Source organism: Anguilla anguilla, chromosome 17 (genome assembly GCF_013347855.1).
Source record: "Anguilla anguilla isolate fAngAng1 chromosome 17, fAngAng1.pri, whole genome shotgun sequence".
In the NCBI taxonomy this organism is placed as follows: Eukaryota; Metazoa; Chordata; class Actinopteri; order Anguilliformes; family Anguillidae; genus Anguilla; species Anguilla anguilla.
The window spans coordinates 8869197-8885102 of record NC_049217.1 but is presented as its reverse complement, the minus strand read 5'-3'; the positions used below and the strand labels follow the sequence as shown (position 1 = coordinate 8885102).

At 47.1% G+C, this 15906-nt stretch overlaps 1 protein-coding gene across 10 annotated transcripts in view; it reads left to right on the top strand.

Moving 5' to 3' along the window:
• The window catches only part of LOC118216491 (protein TANC2-like), a 169682-nt gene that overhangs the window by 41057 nt on the left and 112719 nt on the right, over positions 1–15906 (top strand). The gene's annotated exons all lie outside the window — the stretch shown is intronic.

Genomic DNA, 15906 nt, shown 5'->3' with positions numbered 1-15906 from the left:
AGGAAGAAGAGCCTGAGGATCCCCATTCCCCAATGGCCAAGTCTCAAAAGGTACTGAGGCACTGTCAGTGTACGCCTGTCGGCATGTGTGTTTAGCTTAGTCAAGTAAGTTTTCTTTCTTTCTTTTTTTTTTAAATGTCAGGCTTTGGTTGCTACGCTCTGAAAGCAAAGCGATCCCTTGGCCTTAATGCATTATGTAGTATTTTCAAACATTTCCTGATGTGTTATTGCTGCTGGGTGGACTGGAATAGCATATAAGTATCCTCCTGTACCCTCTCTTACTTTGTGTATGGGCACATTGCTATCTGGCTAAACCGTCAGAGCACAATTTTAACAAGCTGTTTATTTTTCTTAATTGTTGCTTTTCATGTTTAGAGGGATTATTACCCTCTTAAGCCACATTATGTCAGAAATGGCTGTGCACGCCAAGAAGAGTAAAATTCCCATGTTGGCATTGTGCAGGCCCCAAGACTGATGTTGAGACACTGCTCTCTTCTACTGGATAGAGCTGGCACAGACTGTACCGATGCTGCTCCTGCTTTCGCCTCTATGTTCGGCCTAGCAAAAGAGCAGAACCCCACTGGAATCTGACCACGTTCAAAGGCAATTTTTTGTTGTAGAGTTTTGTAAAATTTGATGCCGAATCAATTGTCTGTATTCCTTGCTCTGAAATCTGTATTAGTTTGGTGTTTGGGGGAGGCAACATATGCAGGGCTAACATCTTTACAATTTCGGCTGTTGTGACCGGGGAGGTTTGTGTCCAAACTGTTGAGATTGTTGAAACAAAAAAAAGTGGAAACTAAATTAATGAGGATTCACACTGGTTTCATTTCAGAGTGAGCACTCCCACGCCAAAAGGATTGTCTTAAATTCAGACTGCAGTAGGGATCGATGTGTCCACTTTGGGGGTTATCTAATCATTCTGTTACTATTCAGCCATGAAATTGCTGTTTGGCTCTGAAATGGAGCCACTGTCATTTTCCGAGTTGGGACTTTTACAACTGAAGCCCCTTGAATTTGGAAGAAGACTTCCAGTCATGGCAACAGTAATGGCCATAACAGTAGCGGAGCGTACCAGGGGGATTATGGGATTGTTTTCGCTTTGATAGGCAGAAGAAGAGAAGTGATGGAAGATAACTATGGGAACCACTGCTAATTTACTTCTTTGAGAGTTGAGGCTTGGTTGAGTTTCAAAAGATCTGCTTTTTTGTCGAGTTTTGTAAAGATTTCTTTAGAAGATTAGATGTAGAAAATTGGGTGTTTTGAATTGAGGTTTTATTTTAATCAGATTTTATTTCTTGAGTTGATTCCAGTATTTCAGCAGTCATTCTAAACCTTTTAAAAATTGAGTGTCTTTGAAAACCAGCAAACGGTTCACTCATTCTTTTTATTACCGTTGTTGAAGGCCATTTTCTATTGGAAGGTGCTACTAATTAAATGGGTCTCACCATACATTGAATCAGAAGATTGTGTCACTTGCCATGTGTATGTATGTGTGTATGTGTATGTGTATGTGTGTGTGTGTGTGTGTGTGTGTGCAATTATGTTTATAGACGTACAATTTTGTGTTGGAGTTGGAAACCTTCATGGTGGTCACGCTGCTTTGGGCTTTTTTTGAGTGGGGTGCGCTGCGTGACTACAGTATGTGGGGGACGCGTGTGGGAGTCAGCTTGATAAAGAAGTCATTCTGTTCACTGTGATTGTTCAGGCGGTGTGACTGCAGGGTGTTACAGGCAACGGCCTGTCGTGGTGTCACTGTAAACCTCAATTCCATCTCTGCAAAACTTGTTGTGAAAACCCATTTAAAAAAAGATTGTGGTGTGGAAAGAGAGGGAAAGCTGGAGTGTCACCTGCCTCCCCGTCTCTGGAATAGCCATTTTGGATCACAGCAAAGACTCTTGACAAATGTCCTGTATGTATGCACATTACTGGCATTTATCCAGAGCGCCTTGCAGAACTTATTATAGTTGTAAGTATAAATTTATACAGCTGGATATATATACTGAAACCTGATACCATAACATAATGATGAGAGCAGGCAATTCAGCCGAGCAACGCTTGCTATCTTCCTACCACTAAAGAGTAAACAATACAGGTGCAGCTCATTATACTACACTGCTGCCCTTATTTTGGAATTCTGCAAAACATTATATTATTGAATTGAATTGAATGAATGAATGAATGAATGGTTTATTCCTTTGGGACCAAGATTATTGCCAGCCTATTCATTTCTGTGCTATAGCCTACTTTGTGCCAGACATTTACAGTACTTTGTCTGTAGTCTTTGACCAGTACATGCCATTTATCAGTTTGTGTGCTTTATCCCTCTGATATATTGGTCATGCTCTGTTTCCCACATAGCAGATCCCCCCCCCACCACTCAAACCCCATGTTTTGGCTTTCGATTCCACATTTGATGAGGTACACGCTCTAAAATAAGGAACCGTGGTTGCCCTGGAAACGGAAGTGACACAGGATGTTCAGAGCGGATTGCTGGAACGTGCGGGCGTGAAGGCTATATGCATCTGCTTATCTGCAGAGACGCAAAAGGAAAGTGGTGTTTTGTCTCTGGGAATTAGAGTTTAGAGAATTAGAGTTTTCTTCCTCGTATCAGAGCACTGCACGAGCTTGTCAGGTATATGGTGGTGTACCTGTGATGTATCTCAGGTGTGTGTGATTCACCGAGCAGCGCATTTGTGTTTATCACCTGCATACCTGCGGCCTGTGGTGCAGTAGAAACGTGCTGGTGGGACCCACAGAAGGTAAACAGGAAAGGTGGCTTCTGGTTCTTCATTCAAGCTGAACAAAAACTATTAAAAGGCTTTCTTTAAACGGGTGAGGTTTAAGATAATTGTGGCTGGTTCATGGAATGAATGCCCTGAATTCTTTACCTGCTTGGCTTTGAATTGTAGGATGAATTACAAAAGAAAGACTTCCAAACCATATTTGCTGTCGTGTGGGAATTTTCCTTGCTGGAAAGACCCATCTCCATGCTCTGACTACACTACAGTCATTCTCCTTAGCATAATCTGACCTCACAAAGCAGTGCAAACCTTTTGATTTTCATTTATTTTTGTTGGTTTATTTAATGAACGCTAGGATGGGCAAGTGTTTATACCCCTTACCTTTTCTATATTTACGACACGGACTTCGTACCGTCATTTGGATATGTGCATTCCATTTACTCTTCCTGGTCTTGTGCTCATTGGTTTCCAAACATTCAGTGGTATTAGATGAATATTTAACGATCGCAAATGGCCGCGCGTGCACGACTGTCCAGAATCACCTTCGTCCGCTTGCCGAACTGAGGTGTGCGTGCCCGCGTGCGCCAGAAAGCGTGGGAAGCGCCTGTCGCTCATTACTCAGGCACGGTTCTGACAGGCCTGGCAGTTCGCTTGATTTCTTAGGCCTGATGTCACCGCGTTTAATTCATTTAGTTAATTTTATTAACTTTTTTTTTTTTTGCCTGGAGCCACAAGTTCCTTGAGTCTGAAGTGTTATTTAAGAGCTGCTGTACTGTGAATGGTTATTAGTCAGCTGAATCAATGACTGCACAGTCAGCGCACTGTACTGTAATGCCTTCGCCAGCAGAATCGAAGGAAAGCGTTCGCCGTCTGATCTGTTTTGGCACTCTGGTCTGTGGAATTCTGCAGTACGTACCGCTACGCATGGTCTCTGTCTTAATAGTCCCTTCAGCACACGTCCACAGCGGCTAGCCGGCTAAAGCCAAGCTTCTTCATCCTTGAAGGAGAAGCCCAAGTCGCATTGGGGACTGCAGTCTATCTCGAACCCGTACGAGAAGCCTTCGGCTGCATTTACAACTGGCCGTAGGCTGCAAATTGCCCCCGCCCCCACGTGACCCCATGGCTATTTTGCATTGTTGTGCCACCCCCCCCCCCCCCCAACCGGCTGGGGGTGGTTTTGGACTTCTCCATTGAGGGCTGAATGTTGAGATGAGGATGAAAAGAAGTGAGTTTTACCACGGGCCTACTCGCGCATTCCAGACAGACTGTAAGCGCAGTCTCAGTAAACCGGGGCCTCCACTCAGACGAGCTCCACGGGACATCACACCCCCTTAAGAAAAGAGCTGACACACTCACAAACTCCCGTCCCTCCAGCAGCACCAGCTTCACCCTCGTCAGAGATCTGGCTGTCGCAGAACGAGAGACACAATAGGGGCTGTTTAGGAGGGCTGTGGGGGGGGGGGGGTGGGTGGGGCACGGGAGGCACACAGTAATTACACACACAGGGAGGCATTTCTGAGGTTAGGGTTAGACATCTGAAAACAACAAGGGCTCTGTATACAGAAGGCCAGACTTGTTTTGAGTGGGTGTGGGACAAAGGGGAAACTAATGGGGATGTTTTCCCGGCTACGGTGGAGATTATGGAAACTTTTTATTTATTTCTTTTTACTTCTTCTTCCCAGCGGTTGTTGAAAGTGGTCCGATGTGGTCTTGTGGGCTTTTAGATTTAAAGAGGCATTTCACACAAAAAATCGTATCTTTTTATATCAGTCATTGTCTTTTCTCTTGTGGTTCCTGGTACCCCCTCAAAAAATAATGTCATTAAATCATTCAAACAGACAGAATGAGCAAAACACCACGTCACTGTATGCTGCAGTGTTCACAGCGGAGTGGTCAACAGGTGTGTAAATCTGGATAGGATGATGTTGCCCATTTTCATGTTTTCTGCAGCACTGAATGGGGATGAGAAAAATCTGAGGGAAAAGGCCATGGAACCTGTGATGGCCGCTGATGACCACTGATGATCAATGACGTTAATGTGATTTTGATGGAGATAGTGATCTGGTAGTGCTGATGATGGAGGTGGTGGTGATGGTCATGATGATGATGAAGGTGGTGGTGGTCATGGTCATGATAATGATTATGATGATGGAGGTGGTTATGATCTTTCAGGTTGTGATGTTTATAATATGGCGGTGATAATGCTGATGATGGTGGCGGTTGTGGTGCTGATGATGTTGATAGAGGTACTAGTGATGATCGCGGTGGTAGTGATGGTGTTTTGCAGTTCATCTCTCGTAAATAAGAGAACATCACCGCAGCTTTGGTGAATAAATCCCATTATTAACGGACTTTTAATTTTGTGTTGCCCGTGCCGATATTGGGGCGGTGCATCGCGGATGAGTCTGTGGGTGAAGCGCTGGTACGGGGAGGCATCCATGTTGTATTTCTCAGCTGGGCCAGTCGGAGAGATGACGCTCTGGGCTGCAGTGCAGCGTGGGTCAAACCGCAGGCCAACGATACTATTTGCTGATGTTCATCGTCCGTAAAATGTATCCCCTGGTGTATGCTAACTGAGCTGAGCGCAAAAAGCGACTGCTGAGTGGGTTATCATTTCCCCGCAGAGATACGAACACTTCAGTGTCCCGCGCAACATTATGTGCAAGCATTGCAAGTGGCTAGTGGAGGACAGAAAAGATATCTACATCTTTCTCTGGGAACAATGTGGAGGTTTTTTGCTTATTATTATGTTACTATACTGTATCAAAAAATTATTTTTGCTCACTTAGCAAAAACTGTCTGTGTTTTGCTGTCTTTGGTAAATATGTGATGCAATACATAGACTTGGCAAGACATGGAGTGCGTTAAATTTACATCCTCATGTTGATTGTGTATAGTGACAGACTTGTGAAGGAAAAATAACTGTGCTTTTTGTGCTTTTCTAAGAAAAAAGTGGAGAAATGCACTCCGTAGCAATTAATTGTATAGACACATACACACACACACATGCATGCACATGCACACACGTACACGCACACTCACACACACACACATGTACACACACATACACACACACACACACACGCTTACACACATGCATGGACACACGCACACACACACACACACACACTCTCTCTCTCTCTCGGTAGGCTTTAGCAGTGCGGAGGAGCAGGAAGATTGATTATGATGTTTTGGTTTCCTCGGTGTGGCCTGTGGTAAGGGCCTGTCATTCTGCACCGTGACTGAGGGCACAGTTGGGATGTCCCAGGGTTACACACAACCCCAGGAGTCTCTATGCCCCCCAAATCACCCAGGCGCCCCCCATCACCCCTCCCCTCAGTCTGCTTCCTATCTCTGTCTACAGAGTTCAGTGGGCTTTGAGACAGGAGACTTTGGGGAGCTCTAGATCTTCCCCTCTCCCAGAACATAGCTTTTCCACCCTACCTTTCAGGGTTTTGCTCTCCTTTTCTCCCTCCCTCACACTCAACCCCCCTCCCTCTCTCTCTTTCTCTTTCTCCATGGTCCCCCTCTTTTTCTTTCTCTCCCCAGCCCCCCCTCACTCTTTCCTCCTGTATTGACTTCCTTCATTTGTTATTCTGATGCCTGGGTAATCGGAGCCCTCTGCAGCTCGTCCTCCCACGTCCTCTGAAAGCTTCCCGCGGCCTGGTGAAGAGCCGCGTTTGAGCCGCCGCCGCAGGAGCTGGGGGAGGCGCTGCATTAGCGAGGGGGGAGGCGATGCTCCGCTCAAAGACTGGCGGGGTGGGGGGGGGCGAGGGGGGGGGGGTGGGGGGGGTGGACACCTCGGAGCAGTCTCCATCTCCCATCCCCAAAGTGCAGATGCACAATGGGGTGAAGTGGGTACGCGCGTTTGCACTGACGTGACTCTGAGAGGACGTCTGGCTAAATCAGACTGATTCACCCCAGACTTCATTCATTCATTATTCATTAGAGGCATTTAGCAGATGCTCTTATCCAGAGTGACTTACACAACTTTTTTTTTTACATAGCATTTACATTGTATCCATTTATACAGCTGGCTGTATACTGAAGCAATGCAGGTTAAGTACCATGCTCAAGAGTACAACAAGTCCGACCATGTCCAACCTGGGAATAATTGTGGTGATGGTGGCGGCGGTGGTGGTGATGATGTTGATAGAGGTGGTGATGATCGTGGTGGTGGCGGTGGCGGTGATGTTTATGATGTTGGCGATGATAATGATGAGTGCTGCCGTTGGCTGTTAGCTGAATACGCACTAAGCTGGTGGCTGCCACAGTCACAGAGCCGTGGGTTAGGGGACTGTGAGCCGCTGAGACTGTAGTCTTCACACTTTAAATGCCAGGCTGATTAACTGCTGGGCAGACAAAGGAAGTGAGAAACTGGGGTGTTGGGCAAAAACACCTGGAGAGCATTCCCCCCCCTCGCCTGCTGTGATGCTTTAGTTCATCTCCTGCCCGCTACTGAAATAAACTGCATGACGCTCCTCAGTCAAAGGGCTTGATATTGTGGGCCGGTTCTAGGGCTAGGGAAAAATATCACAATACTGTCATGTAAAAATACTATTGCCCCTGTACTATAGCCTGTTTTCATTTTAATATAATTCGTTTTTATTGGTGGACTCATGTTATGATGTAATATTTAGCTTATTATGTACAAACCTTCTAATATTCTTCTAGTCTCTGTCATAGGGTACACATGCCAGAAAATTTACGATGTATGTTTATTATCAGCAGGCTGTAGATATTACAAGAAATGCTCTACCAGTTTTACACTATTTCTGTTGCCTGTGAGGCCCGTTGTCCGTTCTCACGCAGTATTAAAGGCTTCTTCGGTGGCACTGCCAAATGTTACTCATACAACGGTCATTAACTTCATTAGTCACGTTCATGAAGAGATCAGACAAAGAAAAGACCTTTTAAATAACCTGAGGAACAGGCGATGTTGGAAAAGCCCTGAAAACACCTGAATAGCGAGGGACCACTGAGCGAGAAAGAGACAAACGGGGGCGTTCTTTTCTCTTTTTGTCTTTTGGCACTGACGTTGCTAGGTGCGTCCCTCTCGCTTTTCTGACCTCCCTTGAACCGGTTGGTGCAAAGGAATGCGTTTTTGGCTGTCTGTTGTGCATTCCGCCACGCGGGCCTTTACTCTTTTTTAAGGTGCAGTGTCTGCGGGTGGAAGCGAACTCGGCAAAGCAGACATCGTCTGTAAATCCCAATATCCAGCTCCCATCGTAATAGCTGCCAATCATCGTCCCTATCTGATACTGTCGTCATGGCGCCCGGCCCTAACGGGTTTTCCGCAGACAGTTTGCCTCACAGCCGTCGTACCTGAAATTGGTCATGCAGCCGTTGCAGAACTGACTTAACTGGCGTCAAGAAGTTTAGAGGAATTTATTTCTGTGATGCGTGAATAAACCTGCAACCCTTGATTTCGTCTTTTACAGAATTTTACAGAAGACAAAATGAATAAACTAAAAATAACTAGGGTTGCATAGCATATTACTTTAATTGTGCCTAAGGATTTAACTGTGGCCACACGAGGCCCTTGACTGTTCCCGTTCTCCTCGAACAGAGCGGAAGGGTTCCGTGATTTAGCTGAAATGCGCAAACGTGTTCCTTGGGAGATGAAGCCACCGCAGCACCCGTCCCGGCTATCGGTGTGCGCCGCGTCTTCACGAGCCGGCACGGCGGCATCGATCCGGCGCTCGGCTCTGGCCCCCTGCGGTGGCCTCACCTCCTGTCCCTCCCCCCGTGGGCTGCTGCGCTCCATCCGGCTGCGTTCGGCTGGAGTCCAGAGAGCCATCACAGATAACCAGTTGCAAATGTGTCCACTGATTGGTCTTATTTTCTTTTTTTTGTTGCTAGGAGACCAATATATCAGTGCAGTGTATATTGCAATTACCATGTACTGTAAATGTGCTGTGTTTTCATTTATGTTCAGGATATAAATATGCAGAAATTTGGCCTCATTCACAAAACCTTTCTTAAATTATTCTTATTTTTGTTCTTAAAAATGTTCCTACCAAAAACCAATATGGGATTCATGACACGTGTGCAGACCTTTGTTTTTGTACGTATCTCAGGTGTATAAGATCATGAGTGCTGATTGTTTGTAAATTTCATGTGCAATCCTGTTCATGTGATTAGTATAAGGAAACAGCTATGAACAAATACATATAAGGAAAAAAATTAAGAATGCCGAAATGTTCGTGGAAACGTTCTTACACACGTTGACAATCAAATGTGATCATGCACATATTTTGTGAATGAGGCCAATTTCTCTGCCTATCTCACGCACGCATGCACACATGCCCTCTCTCCTTCTCCCTCTCGCTCTCTCCATCACCTACAAGCACACATGTGGTATTATCGCATTAGAGCAGCCCGCAGTAGCTCTCTCGAATGAAACATTAGCTCTATGCAGAAGCAGCAGCTCTCTGTCACTCTTGCTCTGTGGTGTCTGGTCTGTGGGCTGAGCTCCAGGCCTGGGATCACGCTGCTCTCAGACGCTGCCCTGGAGGACCTCCGACGCCTCTCTGGGGTCACAGTGAGGTGTATCCTCATTGCTTTCTGTGACTGCTGGCTCCTGAGCCCCGAGCTCTATTAACACCACAGTCACAGTGGAGACGAGGTACTGTGTGTGTGTGTGTGTGTGTGTGTGTGTCTGTGTATGCACATACGTGTGTGTGTGTGTGTCTGTGAGGGAGAGAGTGGCACAGGGAGAGTGAAAGAGAGAGGGAGAGAGATGGAGAGAGTTAGGTGGAGAGAGAGAGAGAGAGAGAGAGATGGAGGGGGAAAGAGAGAGAGAGAGAAAGATCACACAGCAGTAGAAAATGACCAGTTCAGGGAAGACAGTAGCAGGCTAAAGCACATGTTGGATGAAGCTCTTGCCAGACAATGTTATGTCTGTCAAGATGTTGGCTCTTTGCCAGAGGTTAGACGAGTGAAATGACTTTCTGAGCTGCGAAACTGCAGACCTGCAAAAATAGAGAGAGCTTTTGATATGTCCCACAGGAGAATTTACGCCCCCCCCCCCAGTTGTAATATCGTGTTCCTCGGTCCTGGTGCAGATGCCTCAGACTTTAGATAGTCCCGCTCGGGGGCGTGTGTGGATTCCCATGCAGCTGGACGACTCGTACGTACCGTACGGTACTCCGACGGGGGGCGTGGGAGTACTTTGCTCTCCTATTCGCCAGCATCCTGATTAATAATCCAAGGTGCAGGGTGTTGATTTGCCAGGGTGATCCTGGGGGGAGGGGCGTGGGAGTGTTCTGCTCTCCTATTTGCCATCATCTTCATTAATAATCCAGAATGCAGTGCGTTTTTGCCTGGCAGATCCTGGGGGGGGGGGGACAGAACATTGCCACAGAGAGCAGAGACTCTTCCTGTCCTGCTTTCTGCACCTCTGTCAGGGGAATACAACCACGCGTCTCCACTGCAGCTGCTCCTGCTGCGCCTCCCCCTGCTGCTGCGCCTCCCGCTGCTGCTGCGCCTCCTCCTGCTACTGCGCCTCCTCCTGCTGCCAGTGAGGAAAAGTATATTCCCAGAACACTTAGAGGTGAACTCTCTGCAGAGGAGGCGCCCACAGTGGCTGCCGGTGACCGTGTCCATTTAGAAACCGTCACTGTTACGACCCAAACGCTTCGACCGCAGGGCCTTTTGTATTTACCCTGTTCTGTGGGCTTGCAGCGGTGGCATATTGCTTACACGTGGGTTTGATGGGTTGAAGGGGTAGGGTTGCATCATATGTACTGCATGTATTATTTATTTCTTTTTCCCACGGCGTGCAGGAACTGGGGCCGTGGGCTGTGCATGGCAAATTGTGGTCACTCACTCACTCACTCACTCACTCACGGTCGACCTTTGAGGCACGTTTTTAGGGCGCATGCGCAGGCGGTGCCAGCTAAAATGTGTCTGCGGAAGTGAGTTGCGCCGTGGGTCTGGACGGCTCCGTGCTTGTTTTTACTTTACTTTTTGGCATTTCTGTCACTGAAAGGGTTTAGGTGACACACATTCTGATATTGATCACGAGAGAACTACCCTTCAGCTTTCAGTTGACGAATGTTGATGTATTTTGATATTTTTATATAATTTTTTCCCTTCTTTGGAACTTTGTCTGCCTTCTTGTTTGAGGTGATAAAAATCTAACCACAGCAGGGGCTCAGGTTCACATGAGGGTTTGTTTGTTTTATATAATTAGAACATTGTGACGTGCACGCCCAGTCTGGGCCTCAGTTCTGTCGTCAGCCCAGGGATCCCATTAAGCCCCCACCCCTCCCCCACCTTCCCAAAGTGAGTCTACCCCCCCCCCCCCCCCACACTTCACAAGCTGTTCACACCTGCGCCAAGTGCACATCTGCTGCGTTCCATCTCTTCCGTTTTTAAAACGCATGAAATGCGATGGCGAGGCTGGGCGGTGACGCACGCGTGCCTGCAGTGCCCGCGTACCGTTTCCGTCAGAATGGACGTGCGCACGGTGTGTGACGCGCGCCTGACCGGCTCGACCGTCCCGTGCCCTGAGTGTGTCGCTCTGTGGAGCTGCTGGCCACGGTAGGCTCCGGCACGGTCCGCATCCAATCCGAGACCATGGAGCTGATGCATGTGGTGCCTTAACCGAATGAGCCTCCCACCAACCCCCTGCCGTCTTCCGTTCTTCCAGAACTTTCTTTATTGTATCCCTCCTTGCCCGTACTGCTCCGTTTTGGGCCATCGCCTCAAGCTTCCCCTCTCATTTTGGGAGAGGGCGCAATGGGGTGGCACAGAACATTTGCTGCAGTACGGGAAATGGGAAGAAGCAACTTAAAGAAAAGGAACTTAACAACCTCCCTAGTTTTGCATTCACAGTCGAGAGAATAGTGTGACGATGTAGGAGAAATGTGTGGGTCATTAGCATGTAGTTCACACGCTTCTATTTTATTTCAGTAACCTGTTAGTGTAGACTTTAGTCCGGTATTAACACAGTTTCCCTTTCAGCATTCAATAAACCTTTAGTCCAGGTTTTTGTTTTAGCCCGGCACTATGGCACCTGATTCAACAAAATGACATTGTTTTGTTGAATCAGGTGTCATAGTGCTGGGCTAAAACAAAAACCTGCACCGACACTGGCCCTTTTCAGATAAGACTGGACACCCCTGATTGAATCAAAGGACATGTAGCATGCATTGAGCATGCCTTGATACTGTAGAATGCTCCGGACTGTTCAGTGAAGAATGGTGTCAGGGTCTGGGGTAGGACTCAGAAGCAGACCAGAGTTACAAAGACTTGGCGATTTATTTTCAAAGTACAAAATCAGAGGCAGTCTCGAAGTCAGGGTACAGGCAATGGTCAAAGTCCAGGGAATCAACACGATCAGGCAGAGGTACAAAAACGGGAGCCGGGAACAGGTCAGAAAACAGGCGAGAGTCGAAAATCCAAAACTAGAGGCAGAACAGGCAGGCTTAAACTCGTAATCGAAAACAGGACAGGCAAAAAGTCGAAAACCGGGAAAGACAACACACTTGAAAGGCTTGAAAGGCTACTCAGAAAAACAGAGGCACGATCTGGCAAAGACTAAACTGCACACCGAAACTAAATAGCAACACTAATGAGTGGATGATGGGACGCAGGTGAGGATGGTTAGTGGAGGCTTGATTGAAGAAGAGGTAACAGGCGGGACTGGGGCGGGGCGTGGGCAGGAACCAGGAACCTAAGGGGGAAAAATAACAAACGCACACCCAAGCACAAGAACACAGAAAACACAACCGCAAGCGAAACAAAGTAAACCGAAAATAAATAAAAAATAAATAAAAACTAGAAAATAAAAAATAAACAAAGAAACAGGAACACAAAGAGAATCAGGCTGGATTCCTGACGAATGGCTACAGAATGAACAGTTGTGCATTGTTGTGCTCGTGTCCTTGGAGTGGGAGGGTCTTGTGGGAGGGCTGAATTTGTTGGAATGGCGGTGTCAGAGAGTCTCCATGCGCACGTGTTGATGCTTCGTGTTTTGGCTCGTCACTCTGGATGAAAATTGTAGGGGAGAGCTGGGCTGAATCTGTCAGCCACAATCTGTGTTCTAAACAATCTGCAGCGCTGACTGTCACACTGTGCCACTGGGTAAGATCAGCGTCCTTACACACTCTCCTCTCTCTCTCTCTCTCTCTCTCTCTGCCTTTTAACATCAATTTCCCCCTCAATTTCTCCCTCTCTCCTCCCTCTCTTTCTTCTTCCCACTGTCCTTCTCCTTCTTTCCTGGTCTTTCTCTCTACCTCCCTCTCTCTCTCTTTGACTCACTCTCTGCCTCCCTCTCTTCTCCCTGTCTCTCTCTTGGTGTCTCCCTCTTTCTCTTCCGGTCTCTTTCTGTGTCTTTCTCTCTCATTCTCCCTTGTATTTGTGTGCCATTCCCTCTCTTTCTCTCTCTTCCTGTCTCTCTCTCCCTCTCTGTGTCCCTCTCTCACTCTCTCCTGCTCTCTCCCTCTCCCTGGTGGTGCTGCTCACAGAGATGGTCTGAAGAGGGCAACAGAGCAGAGCCTTTGGCTCAGCTGCCACGTTAACCCAGCAGCCACCGCTGCAGCCGTGCGACAGGCACGGCCTGCCCCCGTTCCAAACTGCGGTAGTGAAGAGAATACAGTCTGTCCTCTCTCTCGCTCTCTGGGTGAATTTTATGCCCCTGCAGGGCTGAACCTCACCATCACAGAGCAGTGCATTGTGGGAGTCTGCGTACACAAGGTTCACACTCAGACCAAGAGGCTGCCTGTCTGACCCAGTCTGGCTGACAGACTGACAGACTGACAGACTGACTGACAGACAGACAGCCCTCTTGGCTTCTACTAGGAACTGTCGTATTGTAAAAATGTTGCCTATTGAGAAATAATAACTGAAATCAGGTAATATATTTGTGTTGTACTTATTGTTTATTAAAATATGCACGATGTGAGAATTGAAGGCTGTGAAATGACTACAGGCTACAGTGCAGACGGGGCATAAAGGCTGAAACCCGTTAGTCGTGAGAGTGAAACTGCCTGCTTGTGATGCATCGCATGAAAACAGAAAGCAATTTCATGTCTCCATGTGACAATTTAATATCCCCCTGCCCCTCGCCTGTTCTTACCCAGTTAATACTGTTCTGGCAACGAAGTGCTGCCAGCCTGTTTCTCAAAATGGCTTATGGATTAAGAGAAACAAAAATAAAAGTAATGAAGCAGGCGGGCGGGGGGGGGGGGTGGTGCTTATGAACGCTCAGAAATTCGTTCGCGCTCCGCTAACCCTCGGTGAGAGCCTCCGTCGGCCGCCGCGGCCGTCGGCGTGATGGGCGCGCGGGAGCCGGGAGCGTGTAATGGAAGAGACGTCCGTCGGTGCCATCGGCACCTGCGCCAAGAAGGCGCGCCGATCGGGAGGAGCGTGACCCGGCGGGGCCCGGAACGCCGTGGCCAGCTCTAATAAAGTGAATAAGACCCGCCCCTCCTGCGGTTTCGCTCGTTAAGATCTCCCTGCTCACTTCTCACTGCACGGAGCGGCTGGGACCGTTTCCCAAATCTGCTGCTGGAGAGTTCTTCTCCGCCAGATACATTTAAAAAAGAAAAGGTTTGACCAACGGGATAAAGAATGGAGACTTGTTTCCAGCAGCATTCATTTTAACTTGATTAGCAAATAAATGTGAAAGTTTCATTCCCCCCATTCACTTACAGTGGAGTCAATTTGCACTTTTTCTTTGCTGAATTTGCAAAACTGTGACTGTGTAGAAAATAGCCAACACTCACTTTTAAATTTGAAACAAATGTTGATTGAATCCAGGCCTGGGTTCTGTCCCATATCCTTTGTTGATGATTTATAACATTTACACTAAGTATTTCTCAGTGGAGTAGAAGAACAACTCTGAGATTTTTCCCATAATGCACCTACGGAAGGAATAAATAGCCAGGACATGGAAAGACAAAACAAATATCACAAAGACGACACATTGGCCAGTTTTCACTGTCTGCGCGATATATAATACTACTGTACATCACTTACAATCTGAAGAAAATTTCCATTCCTACACACACAAACGGTAACTTGCGTCATTGATCTCATGACAGAAAAATGATCAAACATAGAACAGAACAAAGGCTTGTGCATAATTTGTATTGTCCAAACGTGTTTTGAAGCTTGTCTCGTTCCTCTCATCTTCTGTTTAGACAGCTCGTTTCATGACTGAAACACCCCTCTGTGGGATATCCTGTCCTTGTTTGTATAAAAAAGAAAAATCACTTTGCTTTTGCCTCTGTGGTTTCAAAACACAGCTGTTGGGAGTTTAGGCAAGTGAAGGGTACGAGAAACAAAGGAAACATAATTTATTTCCAGCCGATCCTGTTGGAGACTTCTTTATGAACAGGGGTTCTTTATGAGCTGTCGGCCATTTCTCCATAACAAAGTAGAACAGATCTGCAGTAGCTGTTGCCCTGTTCTCCTTCCCCTCAGTTGGACATCTTCAGTAGAAGGAGTACAGCTAAGCAAAATGAGAAACATTTGTTCTTGCCACTTTATTGACACATATTGGTGTGTCTGAATGTAAGGAGCGGAAAGATTTTTATTCTCTCACTGAACTGGCAGTTTGATTTGGCCACTCGGGCTGTCCTGTGTGTGTGTGTGTGTGTGTGTGTGTATATATATGATTGTGTGCCCTTCTTGTCGAGGCTGCGGCTGTATTGTTTGTTTTGGGTTAACCCGTCGGGTTATAAGGCCCTTACAGATGACACGACGGAGCGGCGTTTTAGCAGTCTGCTGTTACATCACACCCTCTGCTGCCGTGCTCTCGCCCGGGTCTCTCTGGTTCCTCTGCAGCGGGTGCAGGAGCTCATGCAGACGCTGGACTTGGCCCGTAGGAGGCCTGCATTCACTCCAACCTGCCATTGGCTCAGAATGGGACGGAATGCTAATGGCGGCTTCTCAGCCCTGTAGTGCAATCTAAATTTATGTATTTTTGGTTTTTCATTTTTATGTTTTGTATATTCAAATGCGTCCATCTGCTTAAATGTTTTCTGCTCGGTTACTGTCCGCACGCTTACAGTATGCATTCATTTACGACGGCTAATTTACGAGTGACTAACAGCTACCATCTGCTGCTTTTGTTAATAACATTACCTGTTCTCCAGGTCATTTTTAATAACTTCTTCAGGAACATTATGTACTGACTTCTCACATGCCAG